At 39.5% G+C, this 19,416-nt stretch overlaps 1 protein-coding gene across 5 annotated transcripts in view; it reads right to left on the reverse strand.

Moving 5' to 3' along the window:
- lingo1a (leucine rich repeat and Ig domain containing 1a) overlaps window positions 1-19,416 on the reverse strand; it is a 128,398-nt gene that overhangs the window by 23,630 nt on the left and 85,352 nt on the right. Inside the window, exon 1 of one of the 5 annotated variants that reach the window (XM_069695345.1) lies at window positions 2,727-2,744. The exons of 3 other annotated variants lie outside the window; for them this stretch is intronic. The gene's annotated coding sequence lies outside the window, so the exon portion shown is untranslated. One more of the 5 variants, XM_069695344.1, reaches the window with a different exon arrangement.

The raw sequence follows: 19,416 nt of genomic DNA on the forward strand, positions 1-19,416 counted from the left end.
ATGCAGTAGGTGTCAGCTTTACACCCAGGATGAGTATCTCCAGGAGACATGCAAAAACGTCATACGCCAGCATTAGCCCGCTCACTGACACTATTGGTCATTTAGTGTGTTGTGAGAAGGCGAGCCTGTGATCAAGTCATCATGCACTCACATCATGGTCCTCACCATCGCTACCCACTCTGTCTCGACTGCTCCTCTGCCCTGGTCTGCTGTCACATTTGTGGCTGGAGCTGATTTCTTCCATGAATGTTCAGTGCCCCAATGTTTTAATGCTCTTCCATTCTCCCTGCATGTGATTAAATTATAAAGATACTAGAATATAACCTCACTGAAATATAATGCTGTTACGAGGAGCATGATTTCCCTGTGATATCTGATACTCTGTATTATATTGGCCACTATATAGAGGTTTAGGTTATTGCAAACATTGATCAACGTGTTGTAATTCAATATAGTATGTCAACAGCAGCATAATGTTGTCGGATGGGAGGGAGAGGGGCGTTCGCTTCATGTATGCTGCAGCCTACAGTGCAAGGCAAAGAGGTGAGTCTTATCGACGACTGGAGATAGCCAAGGTCAGCGGCCGCACATTTGTTTAATGAAGGCAGCCGAGTCTTCTGGACAAAGCGAATCACGCACTTCAGCAGCCTCTTAACTGCTGCAAAAGCAGCCTCGATTGAGTCAGCAGCGCCCCAGTCTTCAAAGAAATCAACAAGAAAACCTGACAAAATAAATACACACTCAGTGTGATAGGTTCTCTCAAAATTTGAGTCCAAAAAAAACACACAAACCAACACTTTTGAGAGGGAAAACACAAAGCACTCTGGGGGGAAAAAAACTAAGAACGCTCTTCTGAAGCCCCCCTGTGCCACACCCTTGCCCGTGTGTGTGTGTGTGTGTGTGATACTGTATCTCAAAGTGTATCAGTTATCTATCATCTCGGATTGTGCACCCAGATAAAGCCAGACAGGCTGAGCTGCTGCTGCTCCAGCGACGAGGCTGCTCCTGCTCTATCTGGCTTTCCGCTCCCTCTGGCTATTTATAACCAATAGAGCTACAGCACTTTATGAATGTCCGCAGGCACAGCATCACACTCTTCTGATACTCTGCCACAACACTTTTTGTGTGCATTATAAACATGATATATATATATATATATATATATACATACAAATACTATACACATTATAAGAGGCAGTGCAGCACAATAAAGGGAGATAAATTCAAGGGCCACTGTCACGTATATTCCCTGCAAAGGCTGCCTTGAATAACAAACAACAGACAGAGTGTGGCACCAAAAACGCACAAGTTTCATTTTGCGTCCTGTATCGCGGCAGTTGAGGCTATATATAGATCCCATGACTTGTCTTGTTTAAAACAGAGTCCCAAGTCGTTTTGGGGATACAAAAAAAAATAATAATTAAAAAAAACAGAAAAAGAACACAACTACACTGCTGCAGAAGCCTGCATCGCTTTTATAAGCTGCCCATTTAACAGATAGCCATCTTCGCAGATGAATAAAATGGCATACGGGGAGGATCACGACTGCCTCACACTTCCCCACAATGACAAATGTTATCTCAGCAGAGCCTATACGTGGCCAAATAAAGGCTAGATTAAGATAACATTTTGCAATTCACTCCCCTCCCCACACACACACACTCCACATTCTGCCTCTCTCCTCTCTCTCTCACACACACACACACATACACTCACATTCGCGGGACAATTAAATTTGATTAATGCTTTAATCCTTCATCCTCCCAGACCAGCTCACGTCCGCACAGAAATGTCCGGAAAAATGATATTCCACTGTCAGAGATGTGCAGTGATAACACATCTATAAATTGATTTCCTATCTGCGCGCAATAGAAGAACGTATACCTGCAGAGGACGCGCCTAACCACACTCAAGTCCCCGTTTGCTTTTTTTTTTTTTTGTCCTGTCAACCGATTCTTCCCTCACCATCGCGGACTTGAAAGAAAATGTTTTGCCTATCTGACATAAGAATGAGCTCCGGAGGAGTTTTGGGAAAGCCTCTGAACTGATGTCGCCACAAGAATTCGCACATTTGACGGATGTTTTCTTCAAAGTGGCCCGGAGAGACCTGGTTTTAGCTGCATTCTGGATACCCACCTCTCTAAAGTCTTGGCCTCAGCCCACATTAAACCGCATTGACATAAGCACGAATACGGAAATGTATCCGCGTTAAAAAATAATTAAATAAATAAAAGAAAGAAAAGAAAAGAAAAAAAGAACATCCTTTTTGGGGGGTTTTCTCAACCTGATCCTCACCTGCTGTAGCCGTCACTGCTTCCAAGCATCCTTTCGCATTTCTCCCCGACGGCAACTCCCAGCCACCAACACTCAAATTGAGACGCACTATTTCAAGTCCATCGCCTTGAGAGACAGCTTTCAAAAAAAAAAAAAAGAGAGGAAAAACAAAAACAAAAAAAAACCGAGGAGGGGAATAAACAGCAGCCGGACGTTTCTTGCTGATTTCCAATGAGTTTCTCCACAACGACAGCACCGCGCGTTCTGAGATGACAGCGGTAGTTAAAACAGGCAACCCAGACACACACGCGCACACACGCGCGCACATACAGCGCGATCCTCCCTTGGTAATGGGACTCCTTGTGCGCCCAAAACTCGTCCGCGTATAAGTGTGGAGAATAAAGGAGGAATGCAAATGGGAGGTAGAGAGAGAGAGAACAACTCCCACGCACCGTCCCCGATGCAAGCGCAGAGCTCCTTGATGCAGTCTCTCCAGCCTCACACACACTCTCAGCACTGTGTGACTGGCTGTCGTCAGTGGCACAGGCAATCCGCGTGCTGGAGGGAGGGACGGAGATGATCGGCGGAACTCACTCTGCCCGGTGTCCTGCTCAAGTGTGTGTGTGTGTGTGTGTGTGTGTGTGTGTGTGTGTGTGTGTGTGTGTGTGTGCGCGCGCGCGCGCGCGCCCCGTGTTTGCCTGTATGTGTTTGACCACCGTACGCATACAATCTGTTCGTTTGCTGGTTTATTTATGTTGACCCGGCGCGTTTTGTTAACCTGCTTTATCTGTCCAGATTCGTCTGTCCAGATTTCAGCCTCCCCTGTTGGCGCGCACACAGACGCTGACGCGCGCTGCTGGCGCACGGATACATGGCACACGTTTCAGCACAGGACATGCGTTCTGTGGGTACACTGCCACAAAATAGCCCGCTTTACCTATGCGACATGCAAATGTTTTCTCAACAAGCTGCTGGCAAATAAAGAAATACAATCGGATAAAAGTCGTTGAGACTGGAGTGGAGACAGGGAAGGAAGGATGGGAAGGAAACGGGCGGGAAGTGGGGTCTGTGAGAAAGTCGCAGTTCCTCTTTTGAGGGCCTGATGGCAGTGTGGGCTTCAGATACTGCAGACAAACGCACACAGGCATTCACAACACACAGCCTCTTCCAGAAGTGCTGGCCCTGGAGTGTTTTGTCTAATACATATCTGATCCTTTATCTGTCTCCTGCGATTTTTTTTTTTTAAAGGGGGTCTCAGGCGAGATCAGTCAGAGATTGCGTAGGGTTTTAAAAGCAGAAGAAGCAAATAGTTCAAAGGAGTAAACTCTTATCTTGTTCAATCCACTGTTCTCATTTCAGTGTTTAATGTGATGCCAAAGTGAAAGAAGATCAGATTGTTGTTCTTGAATATGTGTTAATAAGATGAATTCTTCATCACTGGGTCATTTAAAATGTTCTAGGATTAAATGAAGTCAGTTTGAAATGCATTTTAACACTGTGTTGTATTTTAGCAGCTGAAAGGTAGCTCTCTTATTATCACCAGCCAAGATGTACATTGATTAGCTAAGGTTGGTGGGAGGACAGCAAATTGGATGAATTCCTTGTGGATATCTGCCTCTGCTCAACCGTGAGAGGTTCCAGCTCTGAATCATTAGTTTGCTGCCGCTTGTAGTGGTTAAGGTTGAGAAAAATCTAAATGCTAAACTAAAAATTCACATTTCTTTTATTAGTTAGGTTGGGCAGGAGGGTCTTGTGTATCTGTAGAATGTATTTTAGTGCAAGTACTTTTATTAATTTAGACATTGAGTAAAACCTAAAGGAGATATTGGACCCAATCATTTTATTGTCAAAAATCTTTTAACAATTACTGTCAATATTATGAAGAAAAAAGACATCAGTAACTAACAACTGAAAAGTGCTGTGCCCATGAGTAGCATGGATAATTTTAGGCTGGCGCTAATGAAAAAATAATAACAAAAATAGACCAGTGTCCCAACTATAGCCTGACAGGAATTTAGCTTGTATTAACCAAGTGCTGTTGTTGGCTCTTGTGCTTTATTTTTTACTTTCATTGAAGCTAAATAATGCAGGTATAACCTTTATCATCCTGTCTGTCTCTGGAATGAATACAATTTAAAAAATGTTTTGGATATATTTAAACACGGTATATGGCCAAAGCAGTATTTTTATACCCAGCCCTGTGAATTTCCAATGTGAAATGCAAAACTGATTTCACATAACTTCATTTTGGATTTAGAGACATTTTAATTCAATTCAATTTCATTTCATTTATGTCAAACCGAATCACAGCATATGTCATCTCAGGGCTCTTTTAAATCGTGAGGTTGACACCTCACAATATTAAAGTTATTAATATTATAAAATATTAACATTTTGGAATACGTATTCAAAATTGCAGCCTTTAAGATCTTGCTGTGTTGTTTTAATTCAGAAGAGAACTCGAAAATCAAGCAGTGTAAATATTCCATGTGACAACTTTTCAAATCCACTGCTGTATTTGTGCGAGCATGTACGTATGTGTTCAACATGGTCAAAATCTGAAATAGTTTGTCTGTTTTGTATGACATGATTACTGTGTGTAATGGCATGTTTTAATGAGTGAAAGATGCTTTCATTGGTGGTTTTATCGGTGTAGATTAAAGGTGCATTTTTCAATTGGTAATGAAATACTTCGAGAGGGTAGAAGAAGAGTTACAGGACTCAAATTGCATTTCATGTATCAAACATACCCAACATTCATCGAACACTCTCATCACTTGCGTGCTTCGGTCAAGTTTTCAAATCGCCCACAAGCAAGCAAATGCTACTAAAATATTTTGTCTGGTGGTGTAAAAAATGTGTCTCTGCCTTCCTTCCATCCTGAAGTTCCTCTGCACAGACCCTTAGAGCAACGTAAGCCATTCAGGCATCACGGCTACATGTGAATGTCATCAGCATCAGTTCACGCATGGCCAAGGCACTCTTGCTATGAGTACAGAGTATTTCCTCTGTATTGTAGGGCTGTTTCCCACTGCCTAGCTGTGAAACCATTCCTTAAGGGGGGAGCATTGGCTTTTTCTTTCCACATCAGTACTCTAGAACTGACCAGATCTAAACTCAGCTGCACAAGTACCTTAGCAGCTACTTCAGACTTAAAGTCAGTGGACATGAGGCTGTGTTCCCCTGTTGATACGACATTAAAGAATTGACAAAAAAAGTTGTATATAATGATGCCTGATAACGTGTTTCCTCTGAGCATATACTGCACGTCAGCTGGTCCTTAATCCGTTTTGAGTAAAACAAATAAACCAGCTATTATCCACAGTTTTTGAGTACTGGTCAAATGTGGTTGGAGTGTTGCTAGATGAATAAAACCCAGAGGGAATGATTTTTTTTTTTTTTTTTAAAAAGAGAGAAAATTTGCTTTGGCAGGATGCACTTCATGGGAGGGAGGAGAGAGGCTAAGTTCACGGTCCTTATCCTTGCCTGCTTCGTCTCCATCCTCTCTACCCTGCTAAGAGCGGCAAACAACAAACAGAGGTAACAATGGATACCTAGTGACGCCATGGGCTTTGAAAGCAACCCATCAATAATGAATTTGTTCGGCTGTGTTCCTCAACACTGGCCCGCATGCTTGTCCTTAATCTTTTGTTATACGGGGTGTGAGGGGTTTCTGTCACATGGACACTCATGACTCTGAAAGATGAATGGGCCTCTGATTAAATGATACCATTTGCTTGTTATGATAGATTCATTCCCCTGTTCTTCAGCAGGTGAGTGGTTTTGCATACTAAGCTGCAGGGTTGTCTTTCTTGCAGGGTAAATGTATTGATAAGTCTCACCTTCTAATAAGCATTAGTCCTATTTGAGTATTAATACACTTAAAAGCATCATTATGGGAATACATTTTGTATACGAATACATTTTCAGTGTAAATCATGGCATGTGTCTGCAACAGAGAAGACCTTAATTCTTAGTCCCTCTTTGCCAAATTAAAGTCTAGTGTTCAGAATAAATGTTTCCCCCCACAGTAGGAGAATAATGGACACTAAGCAGTGAAATCCAAATTGTTTTAAACACAAAGTGAAAGCTGGATTCACTAGTGGATTTAAATACATATTTTGTCACTACGGTGTCTTTTGGAAAACTTTGTAGACCGGCCTCTTACCTTGAATTCAATCGAATCATATTGTACACATCATTACAGGCAATAATTATATTTTAAAGTACAGCATGTGGCTTGATTTGATAGCACAGTACTTTATGATGTACCAATATCCCACAATGATAGATAGAAAGACAGATGCAAACATTTTGACGAAAGAGTGCGAGTGAACATTTCAACATCTTTTTGTGACTGGGGATTTTTTTTTTCAGTGAAGCTGCCCAAGGTGTCTCATGAGAAAAGATTTTGTATTTTTCATCAGGTCCAAATGACATCTGGCACCATGCTGTGACAGCAGCCAGATCCCAACATTATACAGTCAGTCTCTGAGAACATGATGTGAATAACACCGAATAATAAAGGGAAAAAAAATCTCTCACTGACAGCAAACACAAAATCTGTTCTATACACTGTGGATGCACTTTAATGAAAAAAATATTTCAACTTACAAACAAAAAACTTTTTTCAAGAAATATTTTATTCTTTTTATTTCGAATGAGAAAGTAATACAAACCAATCTTAAATGAATATGATTTTAACATGGCGTGCCAGCCACTCGGATTCAAATCAAAGAAAAACACAAAGATATACCAACTTTCTATTCTGTTCAGCACCATGGAAAAATGCAACTGAGGAAGATGACTCCACAACGTGGATGGTTTATTGGAACTAAATACAACACCACCATTTAGCCTTGCTGCTAATTTGTCCTATCGTGGCTACTTGCAGTATTGGAACATAAAAAAAACCCTGCGGTCCCAAAGGCTTTTCCCCATTGACCATACCAATCTAAAAGAGATGGAAACAAGGCAACGTATTACTTTTTGTATTGTGAACTGCTATTCCAGGATTGTTTTGTATTTGTTAAACTTTTCAAGAGATGACATAAGCATTTGGGTGGAGAGAAACACAATGCAAACATGCTGCGGGTCACACACACGGTAGTCGTTAATCTTTTCTTACATATGTGCTGGGCAAGCAAATTTCATTGCTCGGCACCATCTTTGAAGTCTCATTGTACATACCCGATCCACAATTACCTCTACATCATGTTCTCTTTTTACAGCAAAAAAGACAAAATCTCAGATACAATTGAACAAAATGATTTGCTCAGTTATTTTCCTATTCTTATTTATTGCAGGCAGCATCCTTGCATCCTGCAGCAGCAGCTCAGACAGAAGGAAAACCCAGACATGTTGCTCGTGGGTGTGAGAGGGTTATGCTAAACTTGGCCTGCTTCGTCTTGTCAATACTATGACTGTTTACCAAGGGTTCAAAAATATATTTGCCTGGTGGGTGAATGGCGAAGGTGCCATCAGGCGACTGGCTCACGCAGAAAAACTCAATGCAATGTTTGATTAGTTAAATCTACCATATTTCTGATTATTTGTGATGTCCATTGTTCATGTCACACTGAACATGACCACAAACATTCCCACTGCTTACAGCTAGATCATTAAAGAGATCCATTGGAAATAAAATGCAAGTATCATATTTAAAATAAGTTTTTAATTTATTAGTGTGTTAAATTAACAAACAGTTAGCACAAGCATCCCCTGCACTGGCACAGCAAGACCAATCCATCTGTCTTTACTCTGGCCCTCGTGGCCTTTTTAGCAGTGGCTCCCCACAAGCCTCTGTTTTACCACGTTCCTGCAACATGCCTGTTCTTCTGACCTTTGAAATGACTATACATTAGTGGCACAATAACTTAATACAGCTCTGAACCTTTGAACTCTTCCTCATGGGTTTTTATTGATGGACCGTCTCTGACTTTCTTTACTTCTGCTGAATGAACAAAGGCACACAGTCACATGTATTTCTGTGTATGACACATTATTTGTGGTTTCTGTGTAGCAAATCCAGTTCACATTATCACCGTGCATACAGACAGGTAAAGTATTATTAATTAATTGGAACATCGCTTGCCGAGTAGCACTTCAGAGAAATCCCCCATGTTGCCTTGTGAAAACACAGCGTTCGGTTAAAAGTACGCAAGCTACGCAAGTGTATTCTTGTGCCATGATGATAAAAGAGATAAGCTATTTGTAACACTGCACTTATTTTATATTATACATAATATTGGTATACATGATTATTGTATACCAATCAGTCCAGAAGCTGTAGTGAAGAGAATTTTCCTCATTCCTTGCAAATAGCCCCATGCTCTAACTCTCATTCACACTTACACACCTATAAAAAAAAATACACACATACATCGTCATTCACTCTCACCCTCATGGTCACCCATTTGATCTGACTTGTTTTATTGGGCTGCAATGTATAATGGTTGGTAAAGTAAAAATGGAACGCAGTGTATTAAGGGAATCGTACCATCAATGGGCTTTGAATTGCCAAAGTCCTGAATAAGCATTGTAATACAGGCTCGTAGGCGGCAACCAAATGTGCAAGGAATTGGATTCGGCATTAGTGAAACCTGTTTTTTACCCTTGCAAAATGCATAACCTACGCAAATACAGAATCCAACAGTCACACAATACTATGTATTATTACACTAATAACATTGTCTCATTATGTAAAGGATATTGTTCAGGGACTGCATGTGGTTTAGGGTGTGGTGGTTTTGGATTTGGTTTTGCAGCATGACATCCTCAAATACAGAGCTACATTAATGACATGCAGTTCAAAGCCATAATGATGCAAGGGCGTCAAACAGCCGTGATAATGGCCTGTCATCAAGATCAAGACAATCTGTTTGAGACAGTGGCAATACACCAGAGGACAGTCTTTGTGATGGTCATAAAGATGAAGGAGTACACACAACGAGCAGCTAACTACTGAGCACCCATAATCGTGGCAAAAGGAATCATCAAGGCTTTTATCAGGAAGCTTTAACACAATAGTTCCTACATATGTACTAATTGGAAAAGCATGCAGTGAGAACAAATTTTGTGTCGCTCCTTGCTTACTAACTCTAGTCTAGTGTGGCACTGGAATCGTTAGCACAATATGAACCCAAACTAATAGCAATTGTATTGCCTGGCCTATCACATAAAGAAGAATAAATACTTGGACTTGCTATCCCAGTGACATTAATACAAATCTATTGTCAGTTTCAGAGGGATAATAAGGCGCTTATTCACACCAATAACAGCAAATTGGACCTAGCTCTGTTGGGCCAGTGGTCATATGAACAACACTTTGTCTTCAGTGGTTTAGATTTCCCACTAAACAATTGGCAGGCTGCTACTCTCTCACTGCTACTCAGCCTCAGTGCTGTGCAAGAAAGACTGCAAAGAAAAATGATGCTCCCATGCCACTTGCACACACTGCTTTGGGCAGACTATCATTCCCATTAAACTAATAACAGTTAGCTTCTTATCTCGCAATGTCTTGGCAAAGTCACTTCCACCCTTGAACAAAACACAATGTCTTTGAATGCTTGGGCTTAATCTATCACGGAGGCCCAAATGAGACTGCATAATCCCCTGCAATTTGCCTTCTTGTATTCTACATTATCACAGATTTTTACTACGTTTTTATTTAATACACAATTTTTTCTTTTTGGGGACAATGATGTTGCCCTTCAGTTTCATGAGCAGGCTGAATTAAATTTGGATTTTTTTTTCCTCTTTCTGCTCGAGCAACAAAACCACTGCACTTACGTAGAACCTAATACAGAATGTGTTTTCTCATACGACTCTGCTCCTACATTAACCTTTACAAGTATGTGTTTGTTCTTTTCTGAACCTTAAATCTACAAAGCATTGTCAGCCAGAAAAGAGCCACAGACCAGAGGGAGACGGGGCAGCTGAAGTACCCCAATAAACGTCAGTTCAAGAAAATATTCCACTAGTGACAAATGACCTTTTTCCTCTGATGTCATGTGGTTGTAAAGTAAAATGGTGCAAAATTAAATGCGCTACTAGTCTCTGAAAGATATCTATAGGTTCCATCCAGTTCAATACCTATTGCGTTTCAATGGGGAATGGATTTGATGGGAGATAATGTCACATTTTCTAACCTTCCACAATGTAAATAAAACATGTTTAAGTCCCCCTGCTTAAAAGGCCCAGAATAAAAGCTTAAGTCTTTTCTTTATACAAGAGCATGTTCTGTAGATTTTTATCATTGTCCCTAATGAAGTCCAGTTACATTTGTTCAGGCTTTCCTTGTGCAAAGACATAGCTCTATCAAACAGAAAATGGAAGGTAATATTTAATATAATGACAATCAAGCAAGTCCAGTTATTACAGTCAAGTTAAGGTTAAGTACAGCAGGGCCATCACTTTGCTATGGCATTGAGAAGCATTACAATGGAGTTTGTTCATTTATTTGTATATGCTGAGACGGCTCAAACTTGCCAACCATGGAGAGAACATCTAGCACTGTCTTAAATCAAAATTATAATGAACTATGTCATGTTTCCTCGATAGTCATGTAAGAGATTGGGTTTTACTTTGGATTAACAGCATCGACTGGTCGACATGATGATCTAATTGATTGTTTGAGGGTTACGATGGTAATTTACTTGTATGTCTGATGTAAAAGCACAGTGAATAGCTTCCGGCCAAGTCTAACTCCGGGCATTAACAATTCCGTGAGATTTGGTCAGTTTTTCTTTGTTTTCACATATAAATGTTAGACAATCCCCATAATCAACATTATTTGACACCATACGCCATACCAAACTAGACAACAAACAAAGTCTTAAATCAATGATTTCCTTATACTTAAAAATAAATAAATAGTACAAGTGTTTAAAAACAAAACTGCTTTGACTCTTTTCATCTGGAAAATGACATGGGAACCTGAATGATGGAACTTTTGCAAATAACCTAACATCGCTGAAAGGGCTGAAAACTAGAAGGGTAATTTCCATTCTTTAGACAATTTTTAAGTTCAAAGGAACTTTTCATCAGCTTTAACTGTGTAATTCAGCAGCACTGGTAAAACAGTTCCAAGTTCAGCATATCAAAACTATCTGACAGTTCCTGTGGGATAATGTCTTAATCAGAATGCCCTGAGGGCATTTAAGCGCTTGTACAGTAAAAATAGCATCCAAACTATGAGCCTGGATGACAGACAATGGTGAAAGGTAAAGCTGAGAGATGGCAGTGCTGTTATGCTATCACCTTAACAGTCAGGTTGTATACTTTGTAATAATAACTAAAAGTACTGTTTATCAATGAAGGTGCTGTAACTAAATCAGCATTTTCATTCTTGACAAGATTTGCAAGTGTCAAATGTCAACCTTTTTAGACTCATTGCCAACAGCTTGTGGGGCCAAAACAGTGACAGTTAATTTTGAGGCTGAAAAATAAAATCTGGCATTAAAAATAAAACCTAAACTGAAAAAGGACACATTTACATTAAAACCGTTGTATTGAATAAAGATGCAATGGCAGGTACTAATATATATATATACTAATATATATGAATTGGCACTAAAAACGTTAAAAATAATTTCAAATAATTGCTCAATGTTTGGCTATGAACTTACAATCTTATTTCATTTTGACATTTCTTTTAAATCCTAATGTGTTTTATAATCATAATTATCTTTTCTTAAAGGTGCAATGTGTAAGATTTTGAACTTAAAAACAGTCAAAAATGAACTAGTTGTTCACAGAATGTAAAGAAATGGCAATTTTGTTGTTATATCAAAGATGTCTATCTATTGTGGCACACAGATATCAACTGAAGTTAGCATGCTAAACAGCTAGCTCCGACCCATCCCGCCTCGTAATACCACCGTGTACCTCAAGAAGTGATAGTGAGACAGTGCAGCGTCCAGTCTGTCCTCAGTCTGTCCCCAGTCCAACATGACAGGAAGTACCACACTCTAACCCCTTGATATGATCGATGCGTCAGTTAACACAACGATGGTTGTAGCACTTGGCAAAACAGAATCCAAACACATGTTAACATCGGCGTTGTTTTCACCCGCTGTCGACAGCTCTTTGTAGGTAAAGGAATAAAGTTTGATTTTAAATTCAAGACACATTTTACAGGTATCAGTTCTCCCCTGTAGATGCTGTTTTATCTTGTAAAAAGCCATTTGGGTTTACGTTTTGCCAACAAGACAAATGTGACAAATGTGTTCCCTATAGACAAGCTTTTATGAGCAGCGGTTTGGCCTCAGACCCCTGCAGGTAGTCTGCTCATGGCCTGTGAAACAATGGCTCCATTTTTATTTATTTTTTTCAACTGCAGGGCATCATCCATTGCCGGGTCTACTCGCCTGTCATCTTGGCGCATAGACAATGGCTTCCTGACACAAGAGCTCCTTGTAAAAGATGTTGCCACCCCGCAGTCTCTGTGCAATACAGACGCACACATAAAAGTACCAACAAACATGTGGCTACAGAAACACACAAATACACGCGCGCACACACTCACAAATCTAATCTGGCCCTGAATCAAATCCCATCCCTTTGTTTTTCAGACAGTAAAGGAGGATGAGGGAGTGGTGTTGGGAGTAGTGTACACTGGCAAAGTAATCACTATTTCCAGCAGTTTTTGGGGTCACCCCCCACTCCTCACTAACACCACACCATTCCGAAGGGTGCAGAGATTTCAATCACTTTATAGCTGCCACCGTGGCTTTAGTAAATTGTTGACAGCCAAATCCATGTCGATCCGTTGAGTGATTGCATGCTGTGAAAGGTCTAATCTCATTTTCTCTTCAGCGCCTGACTGCCTGTAAATGAACAGACATTAAGTTGGGGTCTTCAGTGTACTTTTGTTTTTATGATACAACATTGCATCATAAAGTAAAGGCATTTTGTGCATTGAAATTCAGTATTCAGAGTAGTGTGGAAAGTCACAAAGCATCAATGAAGCTTCAGGGGCATTTATAGGTATGATACATAACATTTTAAAGCTACTGTAATCATAATTATTATTTTTCTTCACATCTTTTAAATGAAACATACAGCATATGGCTGGTTTCAAGTTTAGTCTTCACAAATGGCTTTTCATTAAGACGTAGATGGTCTGTCTTCAAGGATTTTGCTGACGTCATGCACAGAAATGTTTATAGAAGCCCAGCGCTTATGGCTTGATATAATGGGCCTGCAATGTAAATGCTATTCCTGCTTTCAACAGTGACTTTAAAAGCCATGAGTCATGGAAAAATTATGGGCCGACATATACGAGCTGCATCACTTAAAAACAGAAATAAAACGGGCTGTCTCACAAAAATTGAACTGGTAAATTAAAAACAAGTTATTTATATGTTAAATCAGGATCGCATAATATTGCTGATTCTAGTGATACCTGCCTCAAACAACCCACTGTTTATTGTGTTATCATGTCGGTTGAATTATATTAGAATAGTAGCAAAAAATGCAGCCAGTCTATTTTAGTTTTGCTTTCGATTAAAAGCATGAGAAAAAGAATATACCTGAAAACGTTTCGTGGCTGTGAAAATAACTCCCTACTCAGCCACAATTTACAACTATTCCAGTGGGACCTCATCAGTGTCTACTTTGTGAGTCTATGCTGTTTGTTCTGTTTTATATAACACAAATTCATACAACCTATTCATCCAGTATTTATCAGTTAATCCATTTTATATTGTTATCTCGTTTACTCTGACGACATGTTGGATGTAGTGATGTATACATATCATTTTACCCACATCCTAACGGGAAGTGAAAGTTCTATGATGTTGGTATCGTACCGAATCAAAGTTTCAAGTCCCCCTCTTGAACATTGCTTTGCAACATGACAAACGTCTTCATCACACTGAAATTGTTTGTCATCTGCTGTACATTAGAGCTCCACTGGGGCATCAAGAATCCATTACGTTTTAAACATCTGTTTTCTTAGCAGAACGTTTTCATACTAAGCAAATGACAGACAGCTTCCTTTTTTTTTTTTTTTTTTTTTTTAACCCCTCACACATTTCACAGTAAAAATGTCTGAGCTTGCACAAAGCTAATGGCTTGCATCTGATGCCTCATTTGAACAAGGTGGCGACTTAGGCCAATAATGTTTCCACTCTGTCATTTCTTCTCTGATGTCTGGCACCATTAACCACGATGCACTGATGTAATGTATTTTGTTTTTTGCATAAACCCCCTGATTTTAATCTAATGTATTCAGAAATGTTTTTTTAAATGAGGGAGGCATGTGGATACGAACCAGTTAGATAACACAATGATATGAAGTGACACCTTGAAATAGACACAGACTAACAACACCTCAATAAATACCTTTGTATTACTTATTTTCTCTTCTATGTGTACCTTCATGAACGTAACACAAATCTCACTCATTGTTATACTTGCTTCAAACAAATCTAAAATTGGCATGTTGTAAGAAGAAATATGGTGGCTTGGCGACAACAAAGAGGTGCCACATCTTTTGCTTTAAATGCTGCATGGTGCTCCGGTGCCAAGGAATAAAATTAAAGAATGACTCTTTGACGTGGGCATATGGGTGTCCAGACACAGAGTGATGGGCCATATTCAGCAGTGTTTGGAGCATACTGGATCCCTTTGGGTGCTATTATGGGCATTTTACATATCTTTATTTTATATTGGTGATTAGCGCAATGCGCCACCTTAATTAAGTTAAGGTTTACTCACATGGGTTGCATCTTCATCTGTATGCTGGGAAATTATTTTAAGTCCTTGAGTATTTTTCTCTGACCTTGCTAGAAGTCTACCAGCTGCTCACTGAGTTTATCACCGCACCACATGGTGTATGGCTTATTAATCATAGTGAATCAAATGAAATACAAAATCCACAGTTCTGTCTTGTTTAATTTACAACAATACACATTTCAGCACGTACATCCCACTGTGATCCAAAGTCTGGTAGAAACGCAGTCAAACAGAGCTGCATCTGTCAACATTTGCTGGAAATGGTTAGAAAAAAAACACTAAAATTTACACAACTGAGAACAAGTTATTTTTTTTTCTTTAATCACACTGAGGAAAATATTATTATTTGTAAATTTGGTGTTCCCAGAGGTGATGCTAGTGTTCTCTTATCATTAATCATATTCTGCTGTCACAAGGACCGATAGAGGAGATCATTCCTGCCTACTGCAATAAGACTTTACAATAACTTACCTCTGGCTAAATCCATCACATAACAATAACACTGTTGCCCTGTTGTGTGTGTTTGTTTGTTTGTTTGTTTAATTAATTGCAGTGTTATTTAGTTTAGTTTAGTTGAATTTAATTTGGTTTAATTTAATAGTATTAATACTATTTGTATTTGTATATAATGTGTATTTAAAATTTTTTTATCTAATATTTTTTACTACCTCTATTTTATATTTTGTCATTTTCACTGCTTTGCCCTGTATATTCTGCTGTAACCTAAAAATGTCCCTATTAGGGATTAATAAAGTGTCTGTCTGTCTGTCTGTCTGTCTGTCTGTCTATCTATCTATCTATCTATCTATCTATCTATCTATCTATCTATCTATCTATCTATCTATCTATCTATCTATCTATCTATCTATCTATCTATCTATCTATCTATCTATCTATCTATCTATCTATCTATCTATCTATCTATCTATCTATCTATCTATCTATCTATCTATCTATCTATCTATCTATCTATCTATCTATCTATATCTATCTCTCTATAATCTAACATGCTTAATTGGATCCTTACCAAACAGATACAAGGTTTGGTACTTGTTATTGATCTACATAGACCAATTCTCTTCTTAATCATTTGTATCCCCAGGCAGGACAGAGGTCAAGATTTGCTACAGAGCATTATATTAGTCATGAGCTGACTCTTACCAGTTCAGATGCTTGCTGACCTTTGGACTCAAACTCTCCACCTTCCGACTGAAGGTCAGAAACAACTTACTACGTCTCCCTGCTGCCTTCAATAAGTTTGTTCAAGCAAGTTTGTTCGATGTGAACTGTACAGAACTGCTAGTTAAAATACATAAAATGATGATACAGCTTGTAGACTTACATTGTGTATGACAGAAGCTAACTGGGCATTTTCAATCCATATAAAACCATTTGGATACTGAAGAAAGGGACATACAAACATACAATGTTTAGAGGAATCTTTGTGCTATCACAAAACCTGCTCTATCACAGGGCTTGCCTGTGTGATAATGCTCTGTAAAAACCTGTAGGAATGTTTACTGTCTTTTTACAGGTTAGAGGATGCAGCTATGATTCAATAGCAGCAGCATGGAGATCAGCAGAGCAAACAGGCAACTGCAAATAGAACCATTTGACCTTCTTCAACCTGCCTACCCTGTAGAGGTAAATGGCAAATACATAAATGTTTGGGCATGCACATGCAACTGTGCATGCACATACACACTGCTAAGCAAGCAAACTATAAGAGAGGTTAAATACAACATATATTACGTTCAGACTGGCTACTGCATTGTGTCAGCAGAATCTCATTATTTTCATGCTGCTTCTGAGGCATTTATTAGGTGGGAAAACTCTAGCTCTCTATTGGGTGACTTTATTTGTTCCAGGTTTATGGCCATTTCTCAGAGTGTGGCTCCAAGCAACATGCTCGTCCCCTTGTGCTGTGTGTTTGGTGTTTATGTGTGTGTGCCTGAATGGGGGTTGATAGAGTACATTGGGATCATTATTAGCAGTTTCTGTGACAAACAGCCAATACTGAAATGGCTGCTGAGACTTTAAGTAAGTGACCGAGGGGTCAAACGTCAGAGAGGACTCTGCTTTTCTTTCATCAGAGAGAGGTAAACTTAACCACACTCAGCGGAGCTTAACTAGAAACAATACAGGGAGCTTAATTTTGACATCCCCTCCCTTTCTCCAAGTTTCTGATGTAATAATTGCATTGCCTTTCAGAAGGCCAAATACAGTCTGATGTCAGAAGAGAAGACAGTCTTTCCTGGTAGTGCTCACTAGTAGGGAGTAGAGTAACTCGTAACTACTTCCTTCCGTGCTCTAGAAAGTAAATACCATTAACTAAATCCCATCTGAAGTCACCCATTACAGTAACCTGCAGTTAAATGCACAAACAATGAAATAAGTTTGAGGCCTACTAAATGTGATAGCTGCCTTTGATTTGAATCACAGCTGAGACTTAAACAGAAACATTATGAATGTTTGAGTGAAAAATGTGAAAAAGTTCAGGTGTAGCCGCTCGTAGAGATGAGGTGAAAACAAACTGTCTCTGTTGTTGCCCGTTGTTTTGTTCCAGCTACCTGTTGTACTGTCAGCTGTCCTTGTAAAAAGCAACATTATGAATGGACTGAGTGATGCTTTTGTTGATATGTGCAATCTTTTTGGGATAAATGTATCTTCTTCAGGAATGGGAATTAAAGAAAAAGTACAAACACAAAGTGGTAAAATGAGCAGTGTTTGAGTGAGTGTGGACACCGTACTTATTCTTTTTTTACAATGGGAACATGTGCTTTACTTAGGCTATAAGATAGTATGTTATAGAATATAATGTGGAACACCAGGTGCAGACCCAATTGTAAATAAAAAAAAAACTACTGAAGTTGCTGCAAATAAATAGACCTCAGGTACAAGAAACTATTAGCCTGGTCTGAACCAGAACCCAATTTCACTCTGTAAATATAAGGGTCTGCCGCCCTCCAAAGGGAATTGTTTGCAGTTGTTCTATCCTACTGGGCGTAAACCTTGGGTTAAGTTGATCCATTCAGTATGCGCAGAAACCGGCAGACACTCTGCCACCACTTCAACTACCTACAGCCCTTGTCCAACAAAGCAAGTACACCATATTTTTTAAAATTGTTTTAATGAAAGCCAACAGTTTGATGAGGTGCTCACTGTTTATTCTGGGATTTTTCTTCCATTCATTAAGAGTTAAAAAATATTAGCTCTACGCTCATCACTGTCACCAGCCATCCAATCACAATGAAGGAGGGGCGGGACAAACGTGGTTAATCACCGACACTGCTCGCTGATTGGTCCGCCCTTCAGAAAGGCTGTGCAAATGCTAATACGAACCGAGTTGTCAGACTGTCATCAAAGCGAAGAAAACTGAAGCTGTGAGCCACAGTTGGCAGAGCCAGGCTAAGAACATATAACTGAGCATACATAAACAGGGGCGGCTGTAACTGATATGGTAGCAGGTTGTCCACTACATGCAGGGTTGGCAGCTTCTGTCAAAGTGTCCCTGGGTAAGATACTGTGCCCCACGAAGCCCCTGATGGTGGGCGTGCACCTTGCACAGCAGCTCTATTGCCACTGGTGAGTGTATGGAAGAGTGAATGACGGAATAAAAAAATTGTAAAGCACTTTATAAAACCTCTAAGGTTTATCTGCAGCAAAATGACAAATCCATGCATTGCATCTACAGTCATATGTATCATTGCAGTTAGATGAAAACATGGTGCATGAAAGTTTCTCAAAACCCAGAGAAACATGTTGCAAAATGCATTTGGTTTATGGTTGAGAATATGAAATACATTTTGCATTTCATATGCATTAGATTTGCTTGAGCTTTTTTGGTCCTAGTAGTGATTAATTCTACTCTTTCACGATTGTTGATGCACAGCACATGGACTTTGAGACTAAGTGCATGATTGTCTTGTGAGTATAGTTGGGTTCACGGTTCGGTTTTGGGGTATTTTAAAGTGACAGCGCAGGCAGCACATGCTGTCAAATATATTAAAACCCTCCCATGTGGGACAACTGAGCACATATGAACTGTTTCCTGCCTTAGAAGAGTTATTATTGAAAGAGCAGATGACTTATCCCGCACAAAGAGACTCCTGTGGTGCAACATTTCATTTACAGAATTATGGATGACACTGAAGAGTGAAACAATGATTGAATGTTAATTACATGCTAAGATGAAGGTAGGAACGTAACGTCGCTATTCAACCGTTTCTGCTCCAAGGGTTGTGCCTGTGATACTTTTACAGCTTGACAGTCTTACAGCTAAACCAAATTAAATCAATCAAGAAGATTCATCATCTGTTACACACAGAGTACTTTTTGGGATGTTGTACTGTCATTCTGCATTTGGCAACAGCAAAAAGGTCCCATTGCATGCATTATTCC

This window comes from Brachyistius frenatus, unplaced genomic scaffold (assembly GCF_029030835.1).
Source record: "Brachyistius frenatus isolate BFR_SWC_R1_liver_20210118 unplaced genomic scaffold, ASM2903083v1 Contig_19, whole genome shotgun sequence".
In the NCBI taxonomy this organism is placed as follows: Eukaryota; Metazoa; Chordata; class Actinopteri; family Embiotocidae; genus Brachyistius; species Brachyistius frenatus.